Source organism: Thamnophis sirtalis, unplaced genomic scaffold, assembly GCF_051295495.1.
Source record: "Thamnophis sirtalis isolate CommonGarterSnake01/CBP01778 unplaced genomic scaffold, rThaSir2_p1.2 scaffold_3, whole genome shotgun sequence".
Classification (NCBI taxonomy): domain Eukaryota; kingdom Metazoa; phylum Chordata; class Lepidosauria; order Squamata; family Natricidae; genus Thamnophis; species Thamnophis sirtalis.
The window spans coordinates 4,030,767-4,050,000 of record NW_028261383.1 but is presented as its reverse complement, the minus strand read 5'-3'; positions in this window follow the sequence as shown (position 1 = coordinate 4,050,000).

Genomic DNA, 19,234 nt, shown 5'->3' with positions numbered 1-19,234 from the left:
CCATTTTTCTTCTCTGAAGTAGAAGCTATAAAATGTTGTCCAAGTCTTGTATTAATCAAATATTTTTGATCAGTTGATCTAATGTGAGTTTCTTGCAAACAAATTATATCAGTCTTGAACTGTTTAAGATAGTGATTTATTTATTTTTGTTTTCTGTGGAGAGTTTAATCCATTGACGTTCCATGTTAGGAACTTAGTTGTCATCTTTGGCTCCCTGAAGCCTTTTTAGAGCCATTGGAACATCTTGGAATTTAACCTTTTGTCTGTCTCCTCCCACTGCTTCTAAGCTGGTACCTGTAGCATCTTGACCGGTAACAGGTGTTTGTTGTGCTTGTTGCTTTTTTAATTGTTGGTCTATTCATCTGGTAATCACACGGGTTTGCCTTTGTTCCTTGGCTCCTTGTATTTCTGAGAGAGAAAAATGATCCATCCTTGTTGATAGTTGTATAGTTTGCCATCTATCTTGTCCTTCTTGTTCTCTTTCTCTAGGTCCAGGTGGGACGGGGTGTCCAGCCTTCAAGATATTATGGTAAAAGTCTTGGGCCTTCCATACTGAATTAAGATGGTATCTTTGCCCCTGATAAATGAGTCCTATGCTGACTGGTGCATCCCATCTGAACTGTAGCTGACAATTTTTAAGCTCTTCTACTAAAAAAGCGTAGTCTTTCCTAGATTTTAGCATTTGAGGTGGTATCTCTTTCAAAACAGTCACTTCCTGACCCCCAATTTGAAGCTTGGTTTTATAGGACTCTTGCAATATCATATCCCTCATGTCTCTTGTGGTAAAGTAAACCACAATGTCCCTTGGAAGTTGCTTCTGTCTAGCAAGTCAGGAGTTAACACGATAGACCTTATCAATTTGCCAATCAAAATTCCCCCCTGGCCTTCCCATCAGATTATCAAGCTTCTGAGAGAATCTGCTTCAGATTTTCCTGGTTATTTTCACGTAAACCTCTTATTCTTAATGCAAGTTCCATTTGTCTATACTCTAACATAATAATTTCTTTTTCAGCATCTCCGACTTTTTGTTGAACCACGTCTATTTTGGATACCAAATTAATATTAGAGTCATTAAGATCTTCTAATCTTCTTTCAATTCCGGACACATAATCTGAAAATGAATTAAGAACCCCCAACATATCATCCCTGATCTTCTGAACCCGGGTCTCAAGTTTATCAGACAGTTCTTTATGAGCAACGGATATCTCCTCCTTAATTTTTGTTTCCACCGTAATTGCATGATTTTTAAAGGCTTCAGCCAGTTTTTTCTGAAAAAAAATCTTTAGTTAATGGCTCCCCTATGGTGGGAGGAAGTAATGACTGTGGTTTTGTGCCAGGGACGGGGGAATTGCCTGCACTTTTTGAAGCAGGGGGGGGAACCTTTTGGATAGGGTTTTGCTTAGAAGCCATTCAAAGTTTTAATCTTCTTCAGCCAATTAAAAAGTCTATGCTGGTCGATTGTACAGCAATTACTGTTTAACTTCTTTGAAGTTTTAAACTCCGTAGGAATTCAAAGCCCGATCAGTGTTACGAGACTGTTCGGCGCCATTTTGTCTATCTCTTTAACAAGTAAGATATCGGAAGGAATCCTTGTAAAAAGGAACCTAAGGATTAATACAAACAATTAAAAGTTCAAGTGTATAGGCTCTGCTCGTCTTGAATTCAGTAGATCAATTTTTTGTTCTGAGGGTGAGTGGTTTGCTTTGTGCTGCTAATAAGCAGTAGAAATTCATGGCACAGAGACAATTCTGCTTTCGGGTACCCTTCCGCCCCTCCCAGAGTCGGTCAGAGAAGGTTAGTTGGTGCACTGCCCAGCACAATTAGCTCACCTTATATCCTTAGCCTGAAGAAAAGGTAAACAAGCTGTCAAACGGCTGATGGATTGCTGTTCAGACAGTTTAACGCAACCAGGATTCCGGAGCTGTTAACAACCAGCTCCCACCGGCAACACGCCCCCCCCCCCCACCGAAAGCCTCTTTGACATTTACCTTTTGAAGAACACAGATGTTCTTTGAAACTTGAGGATTGGTCTTAAGTCCACCTGGAAGGATTATTGTGATGTGTTTACATGATGTGCCTCTCCTTGAGGATCACCAAGAAGGTTTTGCAAATCCACAATGAGGTGGTATTCATAGTTATTGGTGCATGTCATTGCACACCAATTACCACTGCTGCCAGTAGCTATTCCAGATAATTTGCAGGAAAAGCTTTCTCTGCCAGTCAACTAGATTTTACAAGAGAAACATTCTCTGGAATCAGTATATTAATACGTGCCATCTGACATGACTCAAAATGTTTGCTTAGGAAGATTAATTGATTCAATTCTTACTCTAATAATGTGGCTTCCTATGAATGTTCAACAAATTACAGAAGAAATCATATATCCACCAGGACTTTCCCCAATTTGATAAACCTTAGCAATAGAGCTAGACATAAAGAGATATACATTATATTGTTCTTAGTTTATTTTGGTTCAGATGTTAACAAATGCTTTTTAGAAAATGCCTATGATGTCAGCTGTTGTCCCAAAAAGGTATTTCTTGAAATGTGAAAGGACGGAATGTTAAGGAAATCTTGTTTTTTTCCCCTCAGATACAGAAAAATGTACCAAGTGTCCAGATGATCAATATCCAAATGAGGGCCGAGTCCAATGTATCCCCAAAATTATAACCTTCCTGTCTTATGAAGAACTTCTGGGCATCATCCTGGTCTCTTTGTTGTTACTCTTCTTCCTAATGACAAGCCTTGTTTTAATCATATTCATTAAATTCAGAGAAACACCAATTGTCAAAGCCAACAATCGAGATCTGTCTTACATCCTCCTTGTCTCTCTCCTGCTTTGTTTCTTGTCTCCTTTTCTCTTCATTGGCCAACCAAAGAAAGCCACCTGCCTTTTCCGACAAACATTTTTCAGCATCATCTTCTCAGTTGCCATTTCATCTCTCTTGGCCAAAACAATCACAGTGGTGCTGGCTTTCCTGGCCACAAAGCCAGGAAACCGAATGAAAATGTGGTTGGGTAAGAGCTTGGCCAACTCCATCATCCTTTCATTTTCTGCTATCCAAATTATCATCTGTTCAATTTGGCTGGGAGTTTCTCCACCATTCCCTGACTCTGACTTCCATTCCCAGCCTGGAGAGATGACCCTGCAATGTAATGAAGGATCTGTTGTCATGTTCTACATCACCCTCAGTTACTTGGGCTTCCTGGCTGCCATCTGCTTCACTGTGGCTTTCCTGGCCAGGAATCTCCCTGGTGCCTTCAATGAAGCCAAGCTGATCACCTTCAGCATGCTGGTCTTCTGCAGTGTCTGGGTGTCTTTTGTACCCACATATCTAAGTACAAAAGGGAAATACATGGTGGCTGTTCAGGTCTTCTCCATCATCTCCTCCAATGCTGGTCTGCTGGGCTGTATCTTCATCCCCAAGTGCTACATTATCATTCTGAGGCAAGACTTGAATACAAAAAAGCATCTTACAACTAAAATAAATGTAGAAATTTGAGACAGGGGAGTTTCTAACAGGCCAGTTCTAGAAAATTGTTCAAACTGTTCTCCATACATTAGTGGGGAAATGATTTTGCTTGAAATAATTAAATGGCTGTTGGCCCATAGACCCTCCACTTTTTACTCTAGAGTTGCAAGCTGCCCCTTTTGGACAGTTGAGGTACAATATCTATTCTGTGCCCTTAGATTAGGCCTGAAAAGCTCTGCCAAATATATTTTAAATATGACACTTGTGCAATGGAAATCTTGTTGATATGCCAGAAATAATTGCATAATTACAGGAGAGGGGGCTGTAAAAATGCCATTATTTTAATAAGCTTTTCTGCAATTAGGGTTCTTTATAAAATTTGAATCATGGTTTTTACATTATCAGCATAAGGAAAGGAAAGAAACACCTCCAGGCAAATTAGGATAGGGACAATCTGGATTACCCAGGTGGTTAACTAAGAAATTATATAGAAGTTTAAAATGAAAGGAGCTAAAATACATGATTTCCAGAAAATAATGCCTACAGAATTGGATAATTGATTGTCCTGCGGTTGTATTGTAAGGAAGAGGGATGAGGTTGGGCATAAACACACAGGTGAAGTTGGGGTAATTCATATATCTTCTGCTTGTAGACACTCCAAATGTATCAGGCTGGTCATTTTGACATGAAGATGGGCCCTGATCTGATTCTCAAAACCTTTTATTTGCTTCTTAAAATGGAAGTTTGCAAATAAAGTCATCCTGAAAGAATCATATTTATTCTCAAGTTAGCAGCAGTACGTTTGCTTATTTATTTATTTATTTTTGATTTTGTCATGGATGTATCTTCCGAACACCAAATAAATTAACAGCTTCTCTCATCCCCTTCTTTGACCTGCTTCAATATGCAGCATTTAAGACCTGTGCCACACTGTGGGATTAATGAGATGGTTTTGGGGACAAGATCTTTTCAATCTCCTCCTTCTCCTCTGTGGACATGGAAATGTGGAAATGGAAATGCTTTATTTGAAAATTGTAGAATAAAAAAGAGCCTGAATAACACTGTATTTTGTTCTTTCAATGTACATCTGACCTGAAAAAGATGGAAATGAGGATAGTAATAATGTGCAGTAATATAGTCAGCTTTGTTTGAGGGCAAAAGAAAAGTAAGATTATCATAAAGATTATGGTTGTTATGAAGAAGCAAGTAATTTCTCCTCTTGCAGATAGAAATGTGAGCAGTGGGAGTGCTTATCTGCTCACTCCCCTCAATCATTGCATATCTTCCTACTGACTGCTACAATTTGTGAAGTAGGTTACAGAACGATATGGACATACCTGTAGGATTTTGCAGGTGGTGGACATGGTGGCAGTCTGAGAGGAGATGTCAATCCCTTCAAGGACAATAAAAAGGTCCTTCTGCCTTCTACAGTTAAAGTTAGAAACCTGAGTCTCCACAGCTGAGAGCAGATCCAGCACAGCATGACAGGTCATTTGGGGGTTCAAATCAGGGGTGGATTGCTGTCGGCATTACTGCTGGTTCGATGTAAGTAATATGTAAGATTCCTGTGATACAGAGAGGTTCAGTTGAGCATCAACATTTAAAAGTTAGGATATCTTTGTGTGTGTGTGTGTGTTTTTGTTTGTTTGTTTGTTTGTTAATGGGGTAGACAGAGTTTGACAACTTTTGTCAAATCCATAAAATTGCTTATTTTCTTATCCCAACTTCTCCCTCTCCTTCTCATCTTAATTATTGGGTGAATATCTCCAAGGCTCATAGATGCTTACAATGTATGAAATCTTACTTTGCCTGAGACAGCACCGAATCAAATTACTATTTGGTGGGGACCTAGGAAATTGGAAACATCCATATTTTACTAATGCCACAGAAGTTGGATTAGCTAGAAAACCAGTGTAGACTTACTGTTCTAACATAACGGAGGGAGAGGGAGTCCTGTGGAAATCACTTGGTTGAAAAAGAGTTTTCATTCCACAGGTGAGGCCACCAATGAGAATGTCTCCGGGTTTGTAATGATTCACTGGCTGTTCCCCATCCCACCCTGAGTCAAAGGGCAGGGGGTCTTCCACATCCTGGATGGGGAAGGAACAGCAGAAATAACAGGAGAAACTGAAACATCCTTCAGTGCCTACACTCTCTCCTGCTTTGTTTACTCTGTAAATCGAGCATCTTTCAAGAGAAATCTAAGGTGGCTTTTGTAGTGCAGACAGAGCTCAATAAAAGGCTAACATCTGAGGGGTGGGGTGATGTTCATCTACACAGCACCTGCCAAAATCTCACCCAAGGTGTTTATGCAGCCTAGATGCTGGATTAGTTCATCTTGCTCTTCAGATGAAGAAAACCCCAAGGGGTGCGGCATCAACATGAAACAAGGAGTAGCTGTGATTTTGAAAATTACAAGGAGAAGAAACATCACTCTTGTAACTTCCTCCAGAGTGCATGCCCCAAAGTGCTCCATTGAGAAAGGAAGCTTCAGAAAGTCTGCACCTCCAAAAAAGCAAGCAAGTTCAGAGAGCACCAAGGACCCCTCAAGGGGTGGGCTTCAGGTTCTCTGCCTGGTTGCTGGGTGGGTGTGGGCATGGGCATGGTGGGCATGGTCTAGTTGGCCTCTTGCACAATGGGGGGAGGGTTGTCCTCCCTCGGCTCCCGGAGGCTTTCCTTGAGCCTCCGGGACAGTGAAAACAGCCTCCTCAGACTCTGGAGGCCCTCTTGAGGCCAGAAACAGGCCTGTTTTTGGCCTTCCCAAACTTCCAGTAGGCCTGTTTGTCACCTGTCTAAGTCTCTGCATGCCCCCTGAACTTACCTACGTCCAAAACGGGCTATGTGGGGATTCCTGGGAGAGGAGGGTTGAGGTGGGGTGGGATTTGGGGGTTCTCTGAACTGCACAGAGTCTTAGCTAGAGCTTCTCCCAAACTCCTGCGAACTCCCAGCAGTCCACTCTTGCTCATGTCAACCCTGAGCTACACATATTCTTTATTGGGAAAACACCACCAAGACAAACGCAAAAAGCAAGGCTCCTTGGCCATCTGATGAACTAGTCAAAATTCAAAAAGAAAAATGGTATCAGCTGCTGAAGGAGAAAGACAAGGTAGAACTACTCAGGTTTTGATTGTGGTGAAACTGGCAAAGGGGGAAGAAATGCAAAGAATCAAGTCACACAGAGGAAGAATTGGCTGTTCACTTGTCTCCTCAATGTCATGTTTGCCAAGATGAATGAAACTGGGGGAGGGGGTATAATTTGAAATCAGTAATCAGAAATCATCATAATGAGTCTACTCTAACATAGGGAGAGAAATTCCTATCATAGTTTCCAAGAATTTATATTGACCCTCAACTAGCCTTCAAGAGATATTCCCTGAAAACCTAAATATAGTGGATATAAAAAGTCTATACACCCCTGTTAAAATGGCAGTTTTTGAGATGTAAAATCAGAAATACATACTTCATATATTTACCCACCTTTAATACAATACATAAATTGTACAATTTAACTGAAAACAATCCACACAGGATCCAGACAGAGATGTCTGGGTGATTCTGTGGATGTGGTCCAGTACCACATCCACAGAAAAAGAAGTGGGACCACAAGGTTCCCCCAAAGAGGTTTCTTGGAAAATGTGGCAAAAATCAGGTCACACCATTGAGCATGCTATGAGAACTGCCACCACCATAGCTGTAGATATCAGCCCTCTGTTTATTTAGTAAAGAAGAAAACCTTCAGAATATAAAGTTTTTCCATGTGTTACATCAGTGGTCTCCAACCTTGGCAACTTTAAATCTGTGGACTTCAACTCCCAGAGTTCCTCAGCCAGTTCCTTTGCTGGCTCAGGAACTCTGGGAGTTGAAGTCCACAAGTCTTAAAGTTGCCAAGGTTGGAGACCACTGTGTTACATGAATATGAAAGGATAACAAAGAAAGCACCAGGGGAAAAAAGATCTATCCATTCTATCTCTTTCTTCCTATTAAGCAAATGATACAGTCCATAGGCTGTCATTTTCGGGGTCTTAGTCAGCTCTCAACAACAACAACAAAAAGATATTTCTAGAAAAAAATGGGAAATGTTTTTTTAATTGTCACAAGCAATTTTAAAATCAACTCCAATTTAAAATTCATGCATGGGGGTCTAATAGAAAACAAAATCTCAAACAGGCCCAGCTCTTAACATTCAACAGGGTTCAGGATTCCTGATTACTTAATTGGAATAAAGATGACAGAGACCACTAGAGTTAGATAATACACAGCCTAAAATGTCACCAAACTCCATAGCCCTGGCTGGCATTGCCTCCAGTGGTCCCAGGAGACAAGATCCCACTTTGAAGGACAGCAGAAGTCATCATCTGGCTCTTGAACTATGTTACTTTTTGGACAAGAACTGACAGGAACGAGCACATCCACTAGAGGAAAGTGTCCTCTGGGGTGTAATTGTGATTTTTCACTAACATGTTTTTTATCCAGCTAGTCCTGTGATCAAGGAGTCCTGGAGAAGTTCAGGATCCCCAGAGCAGAAGCTGTTTATTACTGTAATTTTCACAGTTCTGATCTTTGAGACTTCTACTACAATTTCCATTTTATGTAAACATCAGATTGAAGAAACATGAAAAGGTTTTGTATGAGAAAAGAATAAATACCACAGTCTGCATAGCACAAAGACAGGGAGGGTCTGTGGCTTTGAATGTCTCTATCTTACCTGGCAGGGGAGATACCTTGATCACGTATGTCTCTATCTTTCTTTTCTTAGTGAAGCTCGGTTTGTCCATGTTGGAATTAGGAAAGTCACTGGCATTTCCATCTTGTGAGAGGGCTTTGAATTCTTCTAAAGCTTCTTATTGTCCTTGTTTAAAAACAGGAATGGGATTCATTATGGATCTTCTGTTTCTGCTACTTTTGATGTTCAAGCCATTCTCTGGGAAGATTAGAATGAAATGTCCTCTGAATTTGGAGCACCAGGATGAAAAAAGACCACGGAGCTATTACAGACCAGGAGACCATCTCATTACTATCATCACCACTGCAAGAAGAATATTGCGTATAACAACATTGCCTTTCAACGTGGCTCCTTCAATTCAGTCTGAAGTGTAAGTTGTTCAGTATGATGGAGTTGCCTTCCTCCATTTGCTTCCAGCATTCTCCTTTTTTTCCTTCTTATTTCACTTATTCCTATATTGCAGAAACCATATAATTTCCCGAATGACTTTGATTTCCATGGCTTCTCTCTTTTGCCTTGTTTTGTGGAAGAAACTCAAATCTAATGATGGGAGAAAAATTGAAACAAATCCAGATTATGTACTTTTCCCAGTCCAATCCTGAGTTATCACTTGAATACTGATTTTCTTTTAAAGTAGTGGGTTCCATTGCCTTTGGTCAGCCTATTTCAATTTTTATAAAACTGCTCATTCATATTCTATGACTAATGGTAATATGAATAGGAGTTGTTTATTATTTCTTTTCTCGGTTACTTATGAAACACCCTTTTGCTAGTATAATGGTTCTATTTTAATGATTTAATCCTATTGAATCATAGTTACTGGCAGATGAAAAGTAGTGCTGCTACAAATAATGTTGTGCTGTGATTCTTATGTTTAGTGGAACACTATCTAAATCCCAGCTCCCAACACTCTTTAAAATGAAATGATGAGTGGCTAGCTTTTGCATTTGATTTTGGATCAGTATTAGCTTAAGACTCACAAGGCTTGTGGAGACAAACTGGATTCTATTGAAAAAGATTATTGCTATGTTATGATGGTGATGATTACATGAACACTTCTTTTTTTACATTAGTATATATTCTGATTATGAAACATTTCAACGGTACATTTTTAACATTCAAGTGGCCAACAAAACTCCCTGGCTTCGGCAAAATCTCACACTCGGCTACAACATTCATGACAACTATTTGAACATACCTGACACTTCAGAAGCCTTGCTGGACATACTGGCTACTGGAGAAGCCAATGTCCCCAACTACAGCTGTGGAAGAAAGGACAACATTTTGGTTCTTGTTGATGCAGCTGGTGATGACATCTCTACCCAGATATCAATATTAGGAGGCATCTACAAAGTCCCTCAGGTTTGTATGGCTGTTTCTTTGATAATTGAGAGGGGTGATGTGTGTATGAGTAATAGATTCACCATATCATTTGTTCAAAAACTAAAAGCTGCTTTAAACCATGGCTATTTTAGGCATCATGGTTAGGGATTCGCAAGCGGGGGGGGGGGGGAGGATCAAAGCAGTGAAAATCTCTGTTAACATCTTCTGTATTGCTTTGGGTCATTCATATTCTTCAAACTCAGGAAGGTTAGGAGAGCCTCTATGTACAATCAAAAGGTCTTCTGTATGAATGTGAAGTGCAGCAGAGACATAGTGCTATGTCTTTTTACATAAAACTTTAACCTTAGACTGTCTAGTGTCTATTCCTAAGAGGTCAGTAAGGGGCATGCATAAGCTCACCAGCATGCCTACAGTCCCTGTCCTAATATTCCCTTTTATTTGTATCTATTGTATGTATTTATAACCATGTTTATTCTTATATGTTATCTAATTCATGCTTGATGAAAATAAATAAATAAAAATAAAATAAAATACATAATGTTTACAAAGATAGTGATGATTTCAGGTAAACACATCCCAGCTTCACGGAAAGAGTTTAAATGCCTTATATTACCTATAGCTGCTAAAGCATATATTTTATGAATTTGTAGGAACCACAACAATAATTAACCACTTTGTTAAAAAAATCACAAGGATACAAGTAACTATTTTTTACCCTAGAATATTCATGATAATATTCATCATAACAGACCTGAAGAATAATAATGCTCCTGGAGAAGACTTCCTACCAGCTGAAATATTCAAAAATGTATCCATTGATTGGCAGGTTCACTTACAAATATAAATAATTCCTACCATATCAGGTTGGGTTTAAGATGGTAATAGTCATTTATATATATATTAATATAGGAATAAAAAGGACCCTAGCAATTTCAGGCCCATTCATCTTATTGATGTTATGCCTAAAATATATGCTTCACACACACACATACACACACACACACACACACACACACACACACACACACACACAAACACACACTAGTAGAACAAAAGAAATCGCATCATCCTAGAAGTAATTTGGGATTTAATACAGAAACTTCAGAACTGATTTTTGAATGTATGTAAATTTCTTCTACGTCTAAAATCAGGATATATAATTATTGGTATAAAATTAAAGTTATAGAAACTGACAAACTTCTAAAATTTTGTCTTTTAAAACAAAAAATGTACAATTAAAGACTTCCTAAATTGTATAACTGACAAATTATACTAGAAGCTGTCCCTGTCTCTTGTACAACTGGAGAACAATTTAAAAAATTTACACAATCAAATAGAAAAAAGATACAGCCATTCTCAGTAAGGATGCCACATTGGAATGGATGGGCCTCTACAAAAATATGTCCAAATTGGAAAATATTCCAATCCAGAAATCCCTAAACATCTTAGGGCACTATTTAAGCAAGATTTGAGCAGCAACTCACTCATAATTATTAGACTTAATTTGTGGAGTTCAGAGATAGACATATTTATTATTTTAATTTCAATGTATAAGAAAGAGAGGGATCAGTAGTTACATTAGAGGAAATATCTGAGATGGTAAACATTATTTGAAGATGTAGATGTTAAAACAACTGTAATCAAACGACATGCTGCATGTGATGATGGTTTTTTTCTTTTTTTTTTCTTTTTTTTTCCCCCCCTTTCCTTCTTGGACCTTTTTTTTGTCCTTTTTGGCCTCCCCCCCTTCCCCCACCCTTTTTTTCCCCTCTCTCCCTTGTTTTATTTTGTTGTTTTTTGTTTTTTAAACCCTAGCTTATTGTGGTGCTTATTAAATATACAATAGAGAGATACGGGATGTATAAACTTAGTAGGGATGCACCTGTGATTAAACGATATATTGTATGTGAAGATGGGTTTTCCCTCCCCCCCCCTTTTTTTTTCTTTCCATCCTCTCCCTTTCCCATTGTTGTCTATGTAACAAAAAATAAAAATAATTTTTTAAAAAAATGTCCAAATTGGAAAATATTCCAATCCAGAAATCCCTAAACATCTTAGGGCACTATTTAAGCAAGATTTGAGCAGCAACTCACTCATAATTATTAGACTTGATTTGTGGAGTTCAGAGAAAGACATAAAATATTTATTATTTTAATTTCAATGTATAAGAAAGAGAGGGATCAGTACCTTGAAGTAGAGATTATAATTTATTGGGATTCTTATATTAAATATATTCTTATATTAAAAGAACTTATTTTTATGGTCATTTTTTAAAAAGTACATATAATACAGCTGTTTGTTTGAAGAAAATATTTCATATGAGATCTGCATATGTGGATCTGATTGTGGTCAATAAGAGGGGTGATACAGAAATAGGATTTACATTTTTTATTCTTATTCATTTTAACAATTTCTTTTCTTTTCTACAAAATCTTGTAAATGTTAAAGTTATTTTTCTAATCTATATCTTCTGATGACTTAATGACTAATCAACAATAGTTTATTCAAAATATGTTTATGAAAGCGAACAATTTGGAATAGATCTGACCCTAATTTTCTTCATTGCTTTTCAGATGAATTTTGAATTATTTTCCGAGTCTTTGCATGATAAAAGTCATTTGCCATTTTACCATTCTCTGTTCCCCAAAAAAGGTTTCTTCTACCCAGAAATTGTCAAAGTTATTCGGCATTTTGGATGGACTTTGGTTGGCATCTTTGTTTCAGACACAGAAAATGGAGAGAATTTCATGAGGACTTTGACTCCTTTCCTTGTCAGGAACGGAATTTGTGTTGTTATATCACAACAATTCTCAACAACTGGACCTACAGCATCCCTTGGGGCAGCCCTCTCTAAGTGGAGACAAATCAATGTCTATATTCACTACATAGAATATCGTGCCATTTGGGACAGACTTCTTACTTTCCAGTTAATCTTTAGGCGTTTTCCAGGACCCATTGAAGGGAAAGTGTGGATCACATCAGTCATTGGACTATACCCACTGAAAATGAGGCTTTTTAAATATGTGAGTACTGTGTGGACCCTTCAAATGGTTAAAAAACCCCACCCACCATCAGATGCCCATATAAACCATATCTATATAGAGCCACCATTTGGAGATCAGTCTTATCACTGTTCTTTTTCAAAGCAAATCTTTTCTGTCAAAGGCCGGAGAAGATGCACTGAGAAAGCCCCATTGGAAACACAACAGAAAAGAAACTGGGTTGTAGTCACGAACTTCCACCGTTTTTACAGTGTCATTAAGACTCTGGCCTATGCCTTGAGTGCTGCGTATTCTTCAATATCCAGGAGGAGAGCAAAGGAGGGTGCAAGGCTGCAGCCATGGCAGGTATGGATCTGTCCTACTTAGGCTTTTTTTACTGTGATCCAAAGGAGAAGGAGGGGAACCATGCCAACCTTATTATGCTACAAGAGGCTAACAGCTCTTTCTTCACCTTCCCTACAGGTCTAAGACCTGTCCCCCCAGGCTATGGTTTGTCAGCCCTGGTTTTCACGGCACTCCATGGAGGCCGCTATATCCACTCTGTCTCATCACGGTGCTTCCTGTCATCTCTTTTTGAGAAAATCAGTGAAAGGTGTCTTAAAGTCTCTGCTTCAGTGGCTCAACTCTGAAACTGCTTCTCTCTTTCAGCCACAATCTCCTGACTGAGTTTACTTTATCTTGTTCCACACTCTGGAATAGCCGTAAAAAGAGTTTAAACTTCTGTGTAACATCTCAGTTATTGAAAAAGAATTGTTCACTGCCTTCTCCAACCCAGAGGTTATATTAGTTGGAAAATGTCCTCCCATTCTCCTCTTTTTCCATTCACATGGACATAGATTTTACTTGCCTTGAGGTCTTCAAGAAAAAAGGACATAGATTGTTATGGATGTATTTGTTTTCTTTAATTGATCATCACAATACTAAGTCACATTTGGGTTTTAATCAACCAGTATTTCAACATTATTTTCACAAATATTCTTATGAAGTTTGATATTCCTCATCCTTCTTGCTCTGCATTCAATTTTGTGTTTTCTTTGTAATTTTCTCTCTTTTAAATCCATCCAGAGGTTTGTTTCAGCCTATTTTGATTTTAAAAAATCAAAAATGTTTTGAATTTTACACTTTGTTTAAAATATATTTTAGATGCCCAATTTGATCTCAGCTATCAGTTGGTCGAGGGATGCAGTAACTCAGTGGCTAAGATGCTGAGTTTGTCAATCAGAAAGGTCAGCAGTTTGGCGGTTCGAATCCCTAGCGCCATGTAACGGAGTGAGCTTCTGTTAGTTGTCCCAAGTTCTGCCAAACTAGCAGTTTGAAAGAACATAAAAAATGCAAGTAGGAAAATAGCTTTGGTGGGAAGGTAACAGTGTTCCTTTGGCATTTAATCATGCCAGCCACATGACCACGGAGATGTCTTCAGACAGCACTGGCTCTTTGGCTTTGAAATGGAGATGAGCACCACCCCCTAGAATTGAGAACAACTAGCACATATGTGTGAAGAGAACTTTTACCTTTATCAGTTGGTCTGCATTAAATTCCCTTTCATCCAAAGCATTAATGACCTTATTATGACATTAATTACATGATTATTATCTGATCACATTAAAATACTACCATTACTAATTTCTTAGAATCAGTATCAAGTATAAATAATAATATGAGACAATACCAATGAAATCTTAATAAAAGATCTATACAGTAGCTGCTATTTACAGCTTTGTTGTTATATGAAATAAAATTGTTTGCCAATTCTTACCTGCTAGAAATACAATAATTTTCTACTTTATCTATCAGGAAATCATAAATGTTTATCTAGATATTTTGTATTTTTGGAATGGATAGAATTTTAAAGACAGTTTTATCCACATAATTATCATACCATCCAGCCCTCATTTTATTAAGTTTCTAATTGTCAAATCAGGATTTAGTTCATTAATGCTTTGTAGAACTCAAGTTATATCATCAGAATTCTCATAATCTGTTAACAATGTATAATCAGAGAAAGGGAAAAGAAATTTTACCGAGTCTTTCTTTTTCACTTTTGAAGATCATGGTAAAACTTGCAAGTTAAATTACTGTAGAGAAATGATATATATGAGAACAGACAAAAAGGGATAAGTTAAAATTCCTGAATGTTCCCATTCTAGTTCCATCCCTTTCTGGAGAAGAATGAATACTACAATTTTTCTGGATTCAAACTATACTGGGACCAAAATGGAGATTTAGCAGCATATCTCGAGATCACAAGCTGGGCGTTTTTCACCAAGGAGGGTACCATCCTACATAAACTGTTGCACTTTGAAGGACAGAGGATGATTATCGACCGGAATTATCTGTCACGGTTAAAGTTGCTCAACAGGGTGGGAGAATATTGGTATCTTTTCTGTATTTCCTAAAGGGTTCCAACCTATTTCAGTTAGGATATGCCCATGCACCATGGCTTAGTGTCAAAATCAAGAAGCTGCATGGAAATAGTAAGAGAAGCCCTCTAATTCTGGAGCTGATAGCCTCACTTGTTCCTTGTTCATAAATTTCAAAGAAGATGGCAAATTCTGTTGACCAGACTAAAATTGATGAAATTGAATCATTACTGGATGGAGCTCCTGCTGCCCAAATTACCTTTGAAATTAGGATTCACATTGTCTTGGTTGGGTCCAGTGTCCCATTAAAGGACAGGGCAGGCAGTTTTTCAGCAACCCAGGCCTGGCTAGCATTCCCCATTCTAACCTTTCACCCCATTAAGTTAGTGCAATAGGTCTTCTGTTTCTAGAAAGGTGGTCCAAAGCTTTCAGTTCACATGACATCATTATAAAGCCTGGTCTGATGAGAGATAAAGCCCTGACCCAGAAAACTGGACCATTGGAACACTAACTCAGAGAATAGTAATGAGGGACTCTTTAATAGGAAGCACTGCTTAGATTTGGCCATTGGCTTCTAAAGAGAGCACCACATCAGAAAATCTCTAAATGCAATTGTTCATCTTGATTATTAGATGCCTCAAGTATTTTTGGGGGAAAAGAAGGCTCCAAATTCAATTAATAACAATGGGTTTGTTCTTCCATGCTAGATAATGTTACCTAATATAGATCTTGAAAGGATCTTTTCTTTGATACTTAGCTGTGTTTTCCTATCCCTTTCTGACACAGGACTCATACCCATGTCCCATGAGCATGTCAGGATGGCTAGTGTTAACAGATTTTCTTTGCCATTCTTTGCTTTCTCCTTAGTCTTTTCCTCAGTCCAAATGTGTGGAAAAATGTCATCCGGGATTTGTCAAGTGGAAGCGAGAAGGAGAGCCAGTTTGCTGCTATGACTGTGTTCCTTGTCCGGATGGGACCATCTCCACTCAGGAAGGTGGGTGACATCAAAGAAGGATGTGGAAAAGGATTCATTCAGAGCATTTACATGAAATTGTAAGCTAAAAGTTTGAAGATCAACTATTTCCTTCTTTATTTTCAAGCTGCACAATTTCCTATATAAGGGGAATGATACTGAATTAGGTGGCTAGAGATAGATATGGCAGAATAGCCAAGCTTCACTACTGTGAAAGAAAATATATATTCTATTATAATTTTTTTAGTTTGAATGTGATCTTTGACATTTACCTTTCTAGGAACACCTGTATTCTTTGAAATTTGAGGATTGGTTTTAGGTCTACTTGCTGGAAGGATTATTGTGATGTGCCTACATGATGTGCCTCTCCCTGAGAATCACCAAGAAGGTGTTGCAAGTTCACAATGTGGTGGTGTGCACAGTTATGGGTGCAAGTCATTGTCTACCAGTTACCACTACTTCAATAGCAATTCCAGATAATTTGCAGGACTAGCTTTCTCTGCTAGTCAACTAGATTTTACAAGAGAAACTATCTCTGGATCCAGTATATTTATAAGTGCCATCTGACAAGACTCAAGATGCCTGCCTAGAAAGATTAACTGATTCAATTTTTATTCTAATAATTTAGCTTCCTCTGAAGGTTCAACACATTATAGAAGAAATCATATACGCCCCTAGGATTTCCCCAATTTGATAAACCTTAACAATAGAGCTAGAGATTAAGAAATATACATTATATTCTTCTTTTAAAAAATGTGGGAGGGAGTTTCAGTTGTTAACAAATGCATTTGAAAATGCCTATGATGTCAGCTCTTATTTCAAAAAGGTATTTCTTGCAATGTGAAAGGACAGAAAGTTAAAGAAATATTGCTTTTTGGTTTTCTCAGATACAGAAAAATGCACCAAGTGTCCTGATGATCAATATGCAAATGAGAACAAAGTCCAATGTATCCCAAAAATTCTAACTTTTTTATCTTATGAAAAACATCTGGGCATCATCCTGGTCTCTTTATTGCTACTCTTGATCCTAATAACAAGCTTTAGTTTAATCATATTCATTCAATTCAGAGAAACCCCCATTGTCAAAGCCAACAACCGAGATCTGTCTTACATCCTCCTTGTCTCCCTTCTACTTTGCTTCTTGTCTCCTTTTCTCTTCATTGGCCAACCAAAGAAAGCCACCTGCCTTTTCCGACAAACATTTTTCAGCATCATCTTCTCAGTTGCCATTTCATCTCTCTTAGCAAAAACAATAACAGTGGTGCTGGCATTCCTGGCCACAAGGCCAGGAAACCGTGTGAAAAGATGGTTGGGGCAGAGTTTGGCCAACTCCATTATCCTTTCTTGTTCTGCTGTCCAAATTATCATCTGCTCCATCTGGCTGGGAGTTTATCCACCATTCCCTGACTCTGACTTCCATTCTCAGCCTGGAGAGATGACCCTGCAATGTAATGAAGGATCTGTTGTCATGTTCTACATCACCCTCAGTTACTTGGGCTTCTTGGCTGCCATCTGCTTCACGGTGGCTTTCCTGGCCAGAAATCTCCCTGGGACCTTTAATGAAGCCAAGCTGATCACATTCAGCATGCTAGTCTTCTGCAGTGTATGGGTAACCTTCGTGCCTAGCTATCTCAGTACCAAAGGAAAATACATGGTGGCTGTGCAAGTCTTCTCCATTGTAGCCTCCGGTGCTGGTCTTCTAGGCTGCATCTTCATCCCTAAGTGCTACATTATCATCCTGAGACCAGATCTGAATACAAAGGAGCATCTTACAGTTAGAAGAAATGTAGAAATGTAAGGCAGGGGAATTTCCAACAGGCCAATCCTAGAAAATGGTCCAAGCTGTTCTTTATACACTAATTGAAATAATTAAATAACACTTGTGCAGTGGGAATCTTGTTGATGATGCCAGAAGCTATTGTATAATTATAGGGACGGCTGTAAAATGTCATTACTTCTTTGGTATCATAGTTTATCTACAATTGGGATTCTTTAAAAAAATTGGATTCACAACCTCCACATTATCAGCCCTAGGAGAGGCAATACCTCTAGCGAAATTTGAAGGAGGATAATTTGGAGTATCCAGATGATTAACTAAGTGATTATGTAGAAGTTAAAAAAATGAAGCTAAAGTACAGCCTCATGATTTCTAGAAATTAATTGCTACAGAATTAGATAATTGATTTCCCTGTAGTGTTGTAAGGTAGAGGGTTGAAGTTGGGCAGCAACTGGGATAATTCATACATCTTCTGCTTGTGGGCATTCCAGATGTCTCCAGGTGTTCATTTTGACATGCAGATGGACCCTGATCTGATTCAGATAACCTTTTCTTATCTTCTTAAAATGGAAGTTTGTGAATGACTCCTATTCAAAAATGGAAGTCATCCTGAAAAAAAAAAAATCATTTTTATTCTCAAATTTAGAAGAAATACACGTGCTTATCTATATGTTTCTTATTGGCTGTGTTGTGGCTATATCTTCCTAACATTGAATAAATTCTCAACTTTTCTCACCCTCTTCTTTGACCTGCTTGAATATGCAGCATTTAGGACCTATGCCACACTGTGAGATTTATGAGACTGTTTTTGGGGACAAGATCTTTTCAATCTTCTCCTCTTCTGTGGATGTCTTGTTCAGCCTTCCATTGAGAACTGATGTTTGAAATAAGAAAATGAAAATGTTTTCTCTGAAAATTGAGAGAATAGAAAAAAGCCTGAATGACACTGAATTTTGTTCTTTCAAAGCAGCTTGGTTTGAGGGGAAAAGAAAAGTAAGAATAAAGATGGTGGTTGTTATGAAGAAGCAGGTAATTTCTCCTCTTATAGATAGAAATGTGGGCACTTGGAATGCTTATCTGCTCATTCTGCTCAGATTGCATATCTTCCTACTGACTCCCACAATGTGTGCAGTAGGCTATAGAATGTTATGGATGTACCTGTGGGATTATGTAGCTGGTGAACATGGTGGCAATCTTAGAAGAGATAACAATATCTTCTAGGACAATAAAAAGGTCCTTCTGCCTTCTACTGCTAAAGTTAGAAACATGGGTCTACCCAGTTGAGAGTAGGTCCAGAACAGCATCACAGGTCATTTGGGGGTTCAAATCATGGGCATGGAGATTCTAACCCAGGTGGACATTAGGAATGAGCTGGAAATACTGGTTGATCTCTTGCATGGCAAAAAAGAAATAGAGGTCTTTGCAGCATTGGGTGGATGCTCTCAAAGTGAAAAGCAATATAAATTAATTAGAGTAGAAAGAACATAAAAGAAAGAGAGAAATAACAGTAAAAGCTAAAAGTGCAAGAAGATAATAAAATAGAAGAGTTAAAAAACCAGAATGGTATAAATAAAATGCAAAA